Here is a 16,334-nt window from a genome sequence, read left to right on the forward strand (position 1 = left end):
ATCAATAAAATAGAGACAAAACAAAAAACAACATTCAAATTAATAAATAGAAAAGAAAAACAGCATCGAATATGAAAACAATTGCTAGCAGTACGGGACGATTCACGCGTCGCTAGTTTCACTCACGGTCGGAGTGCCACGGCGAAAGGACAGGATAATTGTCGGTACTATGTAGCTTTGTTATATTGTCTATAATGTAAGGGAAAAAAGGAAATTGATTTGAACTTATATTTCACAAAACAAGTGCTTTGGTACCTACATTTTTCATAAACAGAAAGATATTTCAACTTCCATGAAAAATAGCGTAAGTTTTCATTTTATTGTCAATTCCATTTTTGTAAAACCCAAAAAAATCTAGCAAAATAACATACATACATGAAAATATCTAACCAAAAATATTTTTAAGCCCATCTGACCTACTAAACAACAAAAAAGCGCTATCAAAATATGAAACAGGTATCAAATATTAATTCGATTAATTTATTCTGATGCAGCTGCAAATCTCAAAAGCATTTTAGTGTTAAGCTTTGACAGGAAAACAACATGGCGCCGACTCCCGTCTAGAATCAGACGGTGCCATTCAGTTTGTGAATTTTAAAATCATTCGGAACATGCTTAGTTTTTGCAGCTCCAAAAATACTTTGAAATATTAAGTCATAAGCCAGATTAATCCACAAGGAAATAAATAAACCATCGTTTTAATTATATTGTTTTTTTGGGGAGAGCGGGGCTGAAAGTGCCGATTTTGACAAATCCTTTTAAGATTCGGATAAAACAAGTACTATGTCTGAAAGGAGTGGTTCATCCTAAGCCAAATTTAATCTATTTTACGAATTTAACTTCAGATTTTGCACATTTTTAATAGTTTTTATGAAAATGCGATTTTTTTATACAGAGGCGGCAAGGCACTACCAACCCCAGTCTGGGGCAAGTTGTGCCGTAGCTGAGGTCGGTTGTGCCGTTGATAATGCTGGGAGTTTTATATGAATGAAAATTAATTAGGAAATTAAAACACATCAGTTTTATAATAATATATTTATTCGTTATATTTTTTAATATAAATTAACAGTTTTTAAAGTTTAATTGTATAATACTACGTATTATAATAAAAAAAAAAACAAGGAAGCTTCTTATGTAATTATTCAAACATAAAAATGTATTTTTAATCAATAGTTTGTACTTATTTTTATGCGAATGAGATCAATTATTAATATGTTCCAAAATTATTAACTTTTTAATCAGTCTCGAGTCTTTTTAAGAAATAAAAAATATGCCAAAACTAGTTACTCTCCAGGTGATTGATCAGAATAACAATTAGGACATACAAATGCTTGGTTTTCTTCATCTTCAATACATTGCAAATGGGCCCAATTCTTACATTCTCTGCATTCAATTCATTGTTCTCCAGGGGCAGAGTTAGAATAGGCATCACAACAAATGATACAGAACCATTCTTGTTCGTCATCAGAACTGTCGTCATCTTGCAATACTCTTCTCTTAGCGGTTTTTAGTCGGCTTTTTTGTTTGTTTACCCTTTCCCTTGCATTTTCCCGTCCCTTTTCCCTTAACCTTCTTTTTATTTTCGCTTTATTTTTTCTTCTTTTTACTAGCCTGTTCTTCTGCTAAAGCATTTTTCTCTGGAGTGTCCGTAAGAACAGCTGTCTTTCTTTTACGTGCTTTAGTATGTCCAATTAGTCGGGGAGGTGCTTTAGGCAGTGGTCTTATTAGCTCTGGTGAGAAAACTGCTGCATTTTTATCTCCTGTGTTATTATCAACTGATTGAGGAGGCTGGAAACTGCATATTTTCTTTCTTTCATAATTGCTCGCGTAAATATAAACAATACTGAAACAATATAGGTTGGTTAGGGTTTGGTTGTGCCGCGGCACAAGCAGCCCCACATGAACGGCACATTTTACCCCGTTTATGATAGTGTGATATTTTGTCTCACATATAAAAATCACTGTACACAAAGCATTAAAATTACACTGCATAACAAACTAGGATAAATAACAAACATTTTACAAAAACTCACATATTAAAAGCACGAAAAATGCTAGCTTGAGACCAAAAAGTATTGGAACGAAAATATTTACTTACGTAGCGCTGGAGGACCCTCACATTCACTACGACTCGGTCCTCGTCGCTGACGCAACTAAAATGGCAGCCGCGTGTGCGCGACTGTTAGGCCTTACGCGACACAATACGATCGTATATCTATCTCTTTCTGTTTTTGAGATATTCGCGTTGGCACAATTTACCCCCGGCACTTTCAGCCCCGCTCTCCCTACCTATCGCTACAGAAAAATGAACCCTGTCTGCCTAATTATAGAGTTCACTTTATACTCAATAGTATCGTAAATATTGGACAAATATGAAGCAGATTTGGCGTAATGCTCAGTTTGCGGTGCTGGTCATATTAATGTGGTGTTAATGTTGTGTCTAGGGACTGCTTGTGTTCATTTCATATAAATTAGGCTGTTTTGTTTATCGGACTATTTGGTTTCGTGGTTAGAAATGCGGTGAAGTTTAGATAGGTATATTTCAATGCAGTTGGTTTTATATGTGATGTTTGTCATCAATTATTTACTAATTGCTGTATTTGCGGTATCTAAATGCAAATGATTAGATGAACATTCAAAAATCATCATTAACAAAAATAGTTGTCTATGTAGCCGAGATTAAGTTTTAAATCTCGAACGTTTTTAAAACATACCACTATATTTAATTCAACTAATAGATTCATACTAGCCAATTCGATTTAAAAAGATATTTGATTTATCGAGAAACAGCTACAAAATGAAGCCTGTTGGCTACATTTTATCCGGGTGCGCGGAGAGGTTCATACGGGACGCGACTGGCTCCGCGAGTATTTCTTTCAGCAAACCTTTTTCTAATCGAACCATCTTACCCTTTGATATTTTACCCCACAACACATCAAAATTGTAATCCACAAAATAAGCTACTTAACTATCTCCAAAACGCAACATTTCTCCGTCGACCCGTGATCACGTGAGCGCTCACGCCAGTAGCACGCATGCCTGGTTACCCTTCACGCATCACTCCGGCTGGTTGGCTGGTGCTGTCAAAACAAACCGCCGCAGTGGGTGTATACGAGCCGCATGCACAATGGAATCAACATTCATTTTGTGTTTGTTTTGTGGAGATGCGTTTGTCTTTGTGTGAAGTAGGCTGGGTGCTTAATGATTCATGTTTATTGATGGTTTTATGTTTATTGGTTTTATAAATTAAATCTCTGTCTTATTTTTTAAACGGCAATCTTGTAAATAGTATATAATACTTTCTAACTAAAACCAAGTTTTTCCTTTATCATGAATTGGGAAAATGACCAATCAAAGAATAGGTTTAATATTAACAACAAAATGCAAACACTATTATCAGATTCTGGCAAAAGAGCCTATGTAAGCACCCCCTATCTGCATCTCTCTTTTGCACCAAATTGCTTTAATGTGTCATCATAAAACGGTCACAGTTGGTATTTATTATCCACATACTTACATGTGAGAAGTACTAAAATCCCAAATTACACACCAGTTACACGGAAAACATTAATTTTTTTTATATAAAATCTATCAAAATCGCAACGCGTCTTGGATTTCAGCAAAAACATTTGAAACTTGTCCACGTACCAGGTTTTTTTAATCAAACTTGCACCTAGAATTGACGTATGTTTTGTTCCCAAACTTTCAACAAACAAACCAAACGAACATTCTGGAAGTCGAACAAATATTCAGTTGGTCCAAAATTTCAATTTCATATTTCGAGAAACATCGTCGTTAGCAAACCAGTTTTAACTAGTAATTTTCCATTCTGAGAATTGTACCTGGATTGGGTCCTAGTTTCCAAAATTTGTAGGTAGATGTTGATTAGCATCTTTTGTGTCTAGATATCCATTCTTCGTAGATGGAAATTTGCACGTTCTTCGTTTCTCTGCCTATTAGTTTGGATTTTTTGGTTATCGAGTTATCGGAGTATTTGAGTTAGATACTACTACTACTGACGTGATTGGCATGCTCTTAAAGATGGGTGATATGGGATGCGAGAGAGTTTTCAATCCACGTTGGACGAATAGTATTGTGGCCTATTTCAATTATAAATGCTTATTTATTTATTATACAGTATCGTATATAATGCCGTTGTTCCTTCAACTTCAAACTTCCTAACTGTTGTCATCTGCTGAGCCTTTTCCAAAAACGACCATTCTTTACTTTTAAATCAGGTCCAGTATATAAAAAAGCACCTTCTATTTATTGCGTCCAGATTTAGAATCCAACCACAAATAGACACGTATAAACCCGTTGATTTATCCACAGTTCATTATTTAGTATTCAGTTCGCGAAATAAAACCAAGTAAATAACAAAGGAACAACTGGAGTTTAATAAGACAGCCCTTCAGGAGCGTCTGCGGTGTCAATCCGACGTGATTTATCTTTTGTCTTTGTATCTACTACCTTTAGAAGATTCCTATCAACCGTGCTCTATATTGCTGGATAACTATTGTCTTATGTGGGTTACCTAAATAATTTATATGGTTGTTATCTTTAGTTCTGTAGCACTTACTATAGTACTATGTAATAAAGAGGAAACATTTTTTGATTTGTTTGATTGTACGGCATATGCTACGAAACTATTGAACCCAGTTCAATGTTTTCTGTTACTTTTAGGAAGCCGGACTATCCGTGAGTAATATAGGCTATATACAGGCATGGGAAGAAGTTCCCCGAGAAACAGCTGTTAGATTATACGATCTTTGTCATAAAGTTGTTTTTGTACTGACACGAGTATTCAAGACCTATTTTATAATTTAGAATATATTTTTCGATTATCTTCTAGAAAATGGTAGCCCTCCATTGCTTGCTTTATTCGTAGCGTATATTTTGTTCGTAGCGTACCTATATTGAACGTAAATTCATTGTTCTTTATGTTAACATGATTTTTATATTCCCCTCACTAAAGCTTTCACACTACAATCTGAAATCTAAACTAGCTTGTAAGAATTCTATATTCCCTTTGCTCACATTACCTTTATATTCGTCATAATAGAATTCTCCGCGATATCAAACGATGCTTTTAACTTCGCCCTTCGAACAATCCACGTTTTATTTCATACTTTCCTCAACACTTTATTTTTATACCTTTTGACCCTTGCCCTTTATTCTGACCAAAGGTTACCCTTGAAGGGTAAGACTCACAGTTATTATTGTAAGTCCCAATCAATATTGAATTAATTATCAGAAATTTCAACTTCACAGAAACTTTCTTGCACCTCTTTAGGTTTGTTAGAAAACTTTATTGATTTCAATTCTTTAGATTATTACTTCAATTGATATGAATTGGCTTCTTGGAGGGTCATTTTAATATTGGGTGACAACTTTCTTTTGACTTTAGTCATAAATTACTTAGGACAACATCATTCCCTTGAGATATTTTTTACTAGATTCTACCTGCGGCTTCATCTGCGTCTCGCGAAGACTACCTTCTTCATATACAAGCCTTGCTCAATAAATAGGCTAGTTAATACAGATTTTTTTTCGAATCGATCAAGTTCAAGCACGATCAAGCAAACAAACAGACTCTTCCATTTAATAGTGTTAGTGGATGTAAATTGTACTAAATTATTATCAAACACTGAGTTGGGGCTATAGAGGGCAGGATTCGTTATGTAATTCGATTGCATTTCCCACAATTTCCACAGCAGCACAGTAAAAGTATTGAATCCTATACAATGGCCGAGCGCTACTAAATTTAGCTTAGCCGAGATTAGGATTTGCAAAGAAAAACGAAATAAAATCGAATTAAAACCACTCGCCGGGGAAAGCCACTGCTTTTTTTACGTTCTAGGTATATTAATATTACGAACCTGAAATTGGTTTGTCCGAATTCTAAGATTCTTAGTTATTAAAGTTAGGCCATGTATTGTCTATCTAGGCTAAGTATTTCTCATGTGAACGACACCGCGAGTCGAAGCTTGTATTATTGTAAAATTGATTGATTTTATAACGATGTTGAGTATGTTATCAATTAATTATAATAATGTAGTAATAGCATGGTTAATTAATAACTTGTAATTTAATTACATCATCATCATCATCATCATCTCAGCCATAGGACGTCCACTGCTGCATTTAATTACATATTTCACCTATTTTGGTCTGACAAACAAACATTTACTTTTATGATATAATTTCAACTAATTTTGTGGTACTCAGCTGTGATGTTGGTTTGTAACTCGGTAGTGCTTCTAGGGGACATGAAGTCCTGGTACTAATTCGCGGGTAAAGCAAATATTTACTTTATCTACTTATGGGTGACATACTGAAGTTTGAATTTGTGTTCAGTTTAGTTAGATCTAATCTTAATTCTTGGACCAGGGAACTTAGATGTGAATAAACACAGTTGTTTTTTTTTAACAGATTTGTAATTCTTTGTTTTTTTTGTGTTTGATAGCCACGATTGATATTTATCGAAGCCACATGCTACTTTTTATCTGGGTGCGTTGCATAGCTTTTATAAGACACGGGTGAAACCACTCGAAAAAGCAAAAACAAACGGAAATACCTTTCCGAAAAAACAAATGAATTTAAAACACAGACAAACAAATGAATTTAAATACGAAAGATATGTCTTTGTTCCTTAAAAAATCTCTCAAAACTTGAAGATTAATTTCGTCGGCTAATTGAATAAAGTTTGTCTACCGGCTTCAAATAAAAACGCGGGATCTTTTATCTTTGTAATAAAAGAATGGCTCCCATTCAAGTGAAATTTTCAATTATGTGGTCAAACGAATGTTTATTACGATAATTTAATTAATTGTAATGGACGCGGTTAATTCGTTTTTGATGATGAATTTGGACTCTGGTTTTTTATGTTTTAGTTTTTTTTAAATTTTATTCTAATGGACTGCTTTTGTTTCGGTAATGTATAGTGAATAGTCATGCAGTAAAATGTACTTACTGTACTTACATTAAGAGCTGATTTTCATAGATAAAAATGGCCCTCTCACCTATAAAATCTCACTGTTGAATGTTATCGATTATTCTCTTTTTCTACGTGTCTCTATCTAACGAGATCTGAGAACATTCCTTAAATTGATGTCTATTTCATGCTGCCATTGTCTGCTGAGACTGATGAATCTTTTTCTTTACTCTGTTTTTAACATATAAAATGTAAGAAAGAACATAAATATTGTTATTAACTTAATCCACAATTCTCATTAATACCCATTAAATAGAAATTCCACAAAAAATAATTATCGCTCCCTCGCTGATCCCTTAATAATGCAAAAAGACCAAGGTGCTTAATTTTCACCTTTAAATTACTCCCATTTAGTGCGAGCATTATCTTAAAATATCCCTTGAGACGCGGTCTTTAACTGAGCTATAATAACGCTTATTCACATAATATTTTAAGCTCAGCAGAGCACAGAATGGCATTCATAAAACTTGGTAAAGCGGATCACACACTATCACAACTTTACATGATTTTATATTGCACGCGCCTTGTTATGTTGTTAGAGTGTTGTAAAATACGTAAAATTATATAAATTAATCTTCATACGGTTCTTTATTAGACTTGTGCATAGCTAAATGCAATTTACAGCCCACACGATAATACATGGATTTCTTTCGGTCATAGTTAAACAGTAGTTAGCTTATTTGCGCAAAGTCTATTGTAAAAAGCCTCAACTTTAGTCATTATTGTTACATTGTAATGTGTTGTTAATTTAAATTATTGTTGCTATGTCCTAATTGCGTCAATAATTGTACTATAATTAAATTAAGTCTTTTGAAGAACTGTAATCACGTCATTATGGAATACAAATAAGTAGATGAAATTAAAATGAAAGTATTCGCGTGGTAGTGTGAGAGTGGCTTCAGTTCTGAAAGATAGACGTCGTTACTCATCGGGTTACCTTTGACATGCAGCAGTAAACGTTAGGGTGACGGTACACGATACTGCTTTGAGGCTCTGCAGTGATTGACATTTTATTCGCAGATACCGTACTTTTATTAATCAGATAATCTAAGTATGTTAAAGAGTTTTACAAAAACTTTATCAATGGCACTAAAGAAACAAAAAGAAGGTTTTTTTCTGAATTCAAGGTCAAGGTTTCTATTAAAGAAAAAAATCACTGAGAGCGAGAATTATAATATAAACATGTAATATGTGCACTATAAACAAAGTCAAATACTTGCTAAGTTGATCTAAACACCGTATTTTCCAACAAAAATAACGGACGAGGAACGAACGTGAAAATAAGGTAAATAAATACCTTAAATTCCCACGAGCAACTGTTAAGGAAAACCATAATCCAAGTAATATAATAACATCACCCAAAATCATGGAAGTTAAATGTTTCGTACAAATAGCGACAAGACAATCAATAAACCCGCTTTTGTTGGGCGAGGAAACTTCGGGAGCAACAAGACAAGCACAATCTGCTGAGTTTAATTAATCTGCTCACGAGTCATCTGCAGAGTAGGACCGTGACGCTTGCTCTTAACGTTTTTGTACTTATTACTGCAGACTTATGTTGAATAATGGAAGGAAAGCTAACAAAATGTTTGTGAATGAGTGCTTATTAGAATGACATTTTTGTGACTAATTCGTCTTTTAATTAATATGAGTATGTAACTTTAAATAGTTTTTCAGACCGATTTGAAAAATTATTATGTTCGATATAGCACATTTTGTTAAAGGCTAAAGGCTTTTTTAAAATTATTATAATATATGTACATAATAATTTAGAGAGACAGATAAAACCACTAGCAAAAGCTAGTATAAAAATACGTATTACCTACACAACTTTACCTAAATTGTTTCTCTCGAAGTTTTCCTCACAAAAGAAAATAAACACTCGTTGAGAAATGAGTCCCCATAGTTTTGCTCCATCGCCCACTACCGGAGATACTCTTAGTTATTTGAATAAATATGTCGTCACTTATAAATATGTATGTTTTGGGACCAGGGAGAACAAAATGACTAGCGGAGGTGTTATAACGCAATATCTCTTAAGAAAGTCGCGTACCAAAATGCGAGCGTTCGGTGGACGGAGAAAGTTAGTAGCCCCGCTTTTCTTTATTTTTCTAAATATAATTACTAATCAATCGAAAAGAATCTATGACATATTGTCGTGATTTCACAAGGAACCCGAATGGTAACTACTAGTAACCGATCACGTCTACCGTAAGTTACTTTGACCTACGAGAAGGCGTCTAAGCTATCTTCCGTATGGCATCTCCGCTATCTTTCCTTCATCCGTGTTTTGTGAGCAAGGCCGGGCCTAAGATTCAGTTCATGCATGTGTAGGCACGGCTGCACACTTGCACAGTTAGAATATACTATGGAGATGACAGACTGGCCTAGAAATTATATCACATCTGTTTTCTCTGAAGGTTAGCAAAGATGTTAAACAATTGCATTTTGATAAGTCAGAACTTGCAAGCCAATTGTACAATCTGATTATAAATTTAGAATATCTGAGAAAAAATATATGTGTAAATTGTATGATTGAATGATGTATGAAGTTTGCTTTTCCTTATAAAACCAGTAGTTAATTGTTAGTTATCATATTTTTGTGAAGTCTCGGATTTATTACATCAGATGGCTTTTTCGTAACATTTCATCAAACCTCACCTTCTATAAGCTAGATAAGATACTTTTCATTTATATAGTTTCATAGAAAATGTATTGACCCATTAAATATTCTATCGTCGTCAATATACAGTTGAAGCAAACCTATGGCTAAAGTTTGCTTTAACTATATTTTTAAGCAATTCCCGAATGAATTACCTCCCTAACACTTGACAGCAACTCGAGTCAGTTTACAGCCACGTAACCTCAAGCGGCATGTCCACGTTAATATAATATGGATAACATTCCAGTGATAAGCTATAACACGGCTAACACGCTACTATGTGTGTCATGTCCATGTTATAACAGTCGCTGGAGATTACCTGCTTAGATGGAGCTTGTTAAATGGGAAGATGAAATTAGTGAATTGAGTAATTTGGTTAGATTTTTTATTTGGTTTTTTAAAGCTTGTTATAGTATTGTGGTTTGTTGTAATTAATGTACTAGAGACATACTATTATCTTACCTTAACTAAAAAGTTGAAAAAGGAACTTCACTTTTGTTTTATTTTACATTCTATTCATTAAAATACAAAAACTAAGTATACCATTCGCGTTAGAAATTAAATTGCACTTGATTTTATTTGATAAATAAAGGAAAGCGCTTAGAATAAATTAATATACTAAAATTAAAAGTAAAATTTAAAATTAAAATTTTTAAAAAGTAAAATTTTTAAAGAATACAAGCTTCAGCTCATTGCATACAAAGCTCAATTAAACAGCTTCGTGCAAATGACTTTCTTTTGTTTTTCCTACAACACTGCTAGAGATCAGTCCCTAATCACTAATTTAAATTCCGTTTGAGAGTTTAAGAAAATTGTTTAAAAATGCATCGTGTTTTCAACAAAGAACTTCATGTAGACTTAAGATGTGGATTGAGATATTTTTTATTAACAGTAAATAAAACAGTTTACCGTAGCAATTGTGTTTCCTTATTTTAATACTTTTACGTTTTATAATCAACATGGACCATGAAAAGTACATTGTATTGAAAATGTATTTTTAGGACAATTCTAATATAAGGCGTAGGCGTAGGTGATACCAAAATTAAATCTTAATACGTTTCGCGATTTCGAGGAATTCTTAGAATTAAGAAATGATAGGAATCCATTCAAAAATAAACTAGATTTACAAAATGTGCATCTGCATTTAAATGGCTCTGGATCTCAGCTGCATCCGGTTAGACTGGAAGTATACATGGTTAGGAAATAGCTATGCAGATAATTCCATTGCTGTATTTAAAATTCAGATATGTTGGTATGCATTAATGGTACTTAAAAGCTCCTCGAAGATATGTGTTCGTAGCACGCTACGAGCTACGGGCTACGGCGTAGCAAGTTGCTACGGATGCGAAAATATTCGTTTCATTAATTGCGTATTTGAAATAGTTAAGATGGAGCTAAGTGTGTTGTATGTCTTCAGTATTTATTGAACTACGTTTAATCTACTATTATTTAATGCAAATGTGTATTTTTTGGTCAAATTTTCACTAAAAATCAACTTAAATTTGTTATGAATAATATAAAATTTATCATGCAAAAGCACTTATTAACAAAGTTAAGGAAGAATTTTCCTAAGTACAAAAAAGCCATTGCATAATCTGAATGTAAATATTTAACTGTTTTCTTCCACACTCCATACAAACCTACTTAACTGAAAATAATTCCATTAAACGGGCGTAATGTACAGAATTATAGTAACAGAGTAATCCAGTAGTTTATCATGCTTAAGAGGATACACCCAGTGTAAGTTGTATAAATATGAGTGTAAATGCAACTCGCTGGAAATTCGCGTTATTACGAGAATCGTGCATTTGCGAGTTAATACTAAGGGATTTATTTTCAAGTTGTGTTTAGCTTTCGTAAATAAATATAAGTATGTAATTTTGATTTAAGCTTACCAAATATTGCGAAGTTTAATTTCAATTTTGAATTGATGTAAATGGATAAAAAATACATTATTTATCGCACTTTTAACAGAAACACCAAATTAATTTGGCTTAAATTATTACTAGCTGCTTTCTATTTACCCGTACCCTGAACGATTAAAATACCTACAACAGTTTTCAGTTTCCACCAGTCTTCATACCAAACATTCAAGTCACTTTACTTTGACAAACAAACATACATATTCACTTATATGATATTGATTAAGATTATTACAATGCATCATCAACCTCCGAACCCTATTGCCAATCATGTTGGGGTCGGCTTCCAGTCTAACCGGATTCAGCTTAGTACCAGTGCTTTACAAGAAGCGACTGCCTATCTGACCTCCTCAACCCAGTTACCCGGGCAACCCGATACCCCTTGGTTAGACTGGTGTCAGAATTACTAGCTTCTGACTACCCGTAACGACTGCCAAGGATGTTCAATGACATCCGAAACACAGCCAAAATAATTACAATGCATTAAGATTATTACAATGCATGACATGCAAAAGTATAACTTTCCCATACTTATTGACTTTTACACATACAAACCGATAACACAACGTCAACACGGCTTGTACCTCAAAACTGAGCCAAGTAAACCGACTTGTAAGACGGAGAAACATCCGACAAGCAACGCTTTAATAATAAATTCTTATCACGTCTGTCTGTGCGGTGTGGCTAGGTGTAAGGGAAGGTGCACAACGATATGTGTAGCTTGTGAGCGGGGAAATACGACTGGACTTTCATAATATTATAGAATTTGAAGGAAGAAAAACGTTGTAAAATAACAGAAATAGTAGTTAAACTTTTGAAGTTTGATAGTATTTTTGGATCCATGTTTCATAACGCAGCTAATCATATGACATGATATGACATCTTTCTCACACTCTGCTTGACATATCTTTTCCATGTCAGTCTGCTTTTCAGTGTGATAGTTTCATTTTAAGTTTTTATTCGAAAAGTTATATGTTCTCTGATTTATGTAATTGATTTCTGAAGTCGTGTAAATCCATAAATAAAAAGCCATACCTATGTGCTATGTGCCCACTCGCGCGCTCTTAAATGAACGCTATACACGATAGATTCGTTCCCATCACGTCTGTTTGTGGGGCGGTGTGAGTTGCAAGGTAACGTAAGGCAAGATACACAACGATACATATGGTTTGTGAGTGAAGAGAAAGGCTGCACTATCAGATTGTGCAATTGATTTCTAAATATCTTTTAAAATTAACACATATCAAAGGTAAAGGAGGAAAGCAACGCACTTTCACTTACGTGCTCATAAATATACAGTAGCTATATACATTTTAGATTGACATGCAAACTTACCAGGATTTCTCGCTGCTCACCTGAAACAATTAATTTAGTAATTTACAATCACTACAACTTCATCTATGTACTGTATTTGACAGGCAACATAGTTAATAATGCTCTCAGTTTCTCTGTACGTAACATTACCCACCCATACATGTCTCTGAATATTACATGCTACCTGCACGTGAATGAAACATGATACTACGTTCACTTCCTTACAAATCCTCATATCTGAATAGACACACATTCTAAGGTATAAACCAGACAAATTAGTGGTACTTTTCTTGCGTTTGTAGCGTGTTAAAAATCGCTGGCCTGTCATATCTATCCGCTGTGTGATCCTCTGAACGATGGCCTTACCCGGTGTGTTTCAACTGTCCAAAGCATGAGAGGTAGCGATTTCAAATGACAGAGAAATAAAAAGATTTTTTTACATACTTACAATTTTTATTTCGTCGCCTTGGTGTCGGCCGACGAAGGCCTTCCCGAAGTTCGCCAGTTTTTGCTTACCTAGAATGTAATAATATAGTTTCAGTGATTTTCATGAATTTAGATGTCTTAATATTACTGTGTAATGTTGAAGGAAAAATAATGAAGGTACTTGTCCGCATTACTACTAGTCTGCATTCTGCTGTCAAACGTATTTAGTTAGATCTATGCATTTCTAAATATTAGTAAATGATATTATACTCCTAGATTCAATAAAAGTTCAAATACTGAGTTTTGCATTTATTCAAACAAGAATTTAACAAGTGTAAGCAAAAAGCTTTGAAATCAAATTAAAATTTTACAAAGGCATTTTCAATTGGAGCGTTCACAATTTATATTTGAAAACACATAAAGGTGTTTGTTATTTCAAATTAAATTTTATTTAACGCAGCAATGGTTCTTATCTTTACATTTAATAATATTGTTATGATCAAGAATATTATATTCACCTTTTATATGTATCTTTTTGCTAAAATAATGTAAACGAAAAATTAATTTTAACTACGACAAAATTCGAAACATATACAAAGAGATTATTGGTTTTGGCAGATATCGTAACATAAAATTACAAAAAGGATTTTATTTTAGGCTTAAGCCGACTAGTATTATAAACATTTGGATAAATGGTTATCTCTTAACTCTGCAATATCAGATACTGTAAATGTTAAATGCAAGTTTTGGTCATGTTGCTACATTTTAACAAAAAGTGGTAAATAACAGCGTCACCTATGAGATAAAGTTTCAGAAAGAAATTTTGCGATAAGGTTGAGTTTTTCTAATAATTTTCTTTCAGTTGCCAACCCGCTACCGCTTATGACAAATGCCACGCCCTATAAAACTGTGCGCACAACTAGGAATAATGAGTGTCATTTTTTCACGCTTATGCGCATAAATATAGAGGTAAAATGTCGCAGCCCGCGGTTGCTCGCCTAATTTTCGCGTAAAAAACATTCTGAGCTCGTCTCCAGCATATAAAGTATTTTATATTATGTATTTTTTCAGGTGTTCTTAGGATATTCTCTTAGTATAAGTCTTGTTATATAAAATGGGTGGGGAAATTGTTTTTCTAATGCTAGTGTTAAGACTACTTTGAAACTTTTGTAACCAGCGTTCTATATAGGTACCCAAAAATTGGCTTTTCTACATCATTTTTTAAGACAAGAAGATATAATATTTTATGTACGAGCCCAAACTCGGTAGTTTATTGGATACCTACAAGCAAAGAAATAGCCAGAATTATTCAAAGATTCCAGCGACTTTATTACAGCTCCAATGATAGGATACTACATCATTCAAGCTGTTTCCAAAGGCAAAGAAAAAAGGCCAAAGATAATAAAATGAAGATAATTCAGTCATGAATACTCAATCGGCTTTGGTTTGTATGTCAGATGATGTTCGGCTTCTATCTCGATACTCAGGTCAATACACAATCGGGTGGGAGTTTATTATTAACATACGAATTCTCCCGTGATGTTTTATTTCGGTAGTTTTGTAAAATGATAAATAAAAGACGTATTAAATATTGGAATGAATTTTTTGTTAACTAATATTTCAGAAACGTCAGGAACATAGACCTTTTCGTTGTAAATGTCTATTTTTGGAAAAGTTCGTTAAAAAAAAATCCAACTATGTTTTTTCCGCCATCTTTTTGCACTAAAACAACAACTGCGGGTGCAGTGAAACTTCATACAAGTGGTTTAAATGGAATAAAATCTTTTGAACTGGCTGCCTGCACATATTTCGGGATTTTCCTCTGTAAAGGATTTCTGGTAAATACACTCGTAGCTTTATTTTGCAAAGGAAAGTTTACAGGTATGTGGAAATACGATATTGGCTGCCGACAGTCCACTGGTTAACAAATAGAGCCTTCAGTGACTGCAGTACTACTTTTTTGACAAATAAAAGAAAAAAAAAGTGACACAAAAGATTTTTTTTTGGTTACGAAGTATCGACAATGGAAATTAAAAATTGATATATTTTTTTAACTGTCATTTGTATTTCTTTGTGTCAGGCATTGTCTTTCAGATGAAAAAAAATCGTGACGTAAAATGTAGAAGTTGGACACAGGTTATGTCTACCAACAACAAAAGGGTAGAGTGATGATTATGCGTAAGTTGGACTGACTATCAGTACGCATAGTATAGCAATGTAGTCATACACATAGTATTAGCAATGAAACAAATGCAAGCAGGAAAAAACGGCTACAAAAAAACCTATTAGAAGCAAAAGCCTATCGCATCACAACCACCATCAGGCTCCATTTGAATAAGTCGAGATAGCTGTAACTCCCATACATTAAAACTTGGCCCACGTTACGATTCACGTTATCCGAATAAAAATCACATTAAAAACGTGAAACGATCCAACTTCGTAACTATATCGTTATTTAATACGAATCCCGATTATTCTGTTGTGCGGATATAAATTGGAATGGTTTAAGGTGTCTCCGAGATGTTCAGGGAATTGGAAAGAAGTTACGAATGAAAAAAGAGAAGAAAAGAATTCTGGATTTTTATTTTTTTCAGTTATAAGGATCATTGTTATATCTACTAGCTTCAGCCTGTGATTTCACCCGTGTCTCATATAAAAAGTAGCCTTCTTTCCTCGGTAAATGTCTACCATTGTTTATTCTCAGAGTTATTCCTCAGATTAATGCGTTTAAGCAAACGCACAAAAAAACTCCTCAATTTTATAATATAAATATAGACAAGTAAAGACACACTACCTTACCTAATATTAAATCATTCAAGAACACACAAAAAGTTACATTCTAACCCATCAAAAACAGCAATTTGCCAAGTCATACAACAATCTGTCCGAAGCATACAACTTAAAGTTCACTCTCTGATATAAATCTTGTTGGCAGGTATCGGCCCATCAAGTATCATATTTGTCTTATAACAATAACGCGTCAATAGTTGGCAAACTTCGTGGGCGTGCATAATGA

General features: G+C 33.8%; 1 protein-coding gene across 1 annotated transcript in view; it reads left to right on the forward strand.

Annotated features, from left to right (window-relative positions):
- Positions 1 to 16,334, forward strand: part of LOC110378484 (uncharacterized) — a 77,538-nt gene that overhangs the window by 36,668 nt on the left and 24,536 nt on the right. The gene's annotated exons all lie outside the window — the stretch shown is intronic.

Source organism: Helicoverpa armigera, chromosome 2, assembly GCF_030705265.1.
Source record: "Helicoverpa armigera isolate CAAS_96S chromosome 2, ASM3070526v1, whole genome shotgun sequence".
Taxonomy (NCBI): domain Eukaryota; kingdom Metazoa; phylum Arthropoda; class Insecta; order Lepidoptera; family Noctuidae; genus Helicoverpa; species Helicoverpa armigera.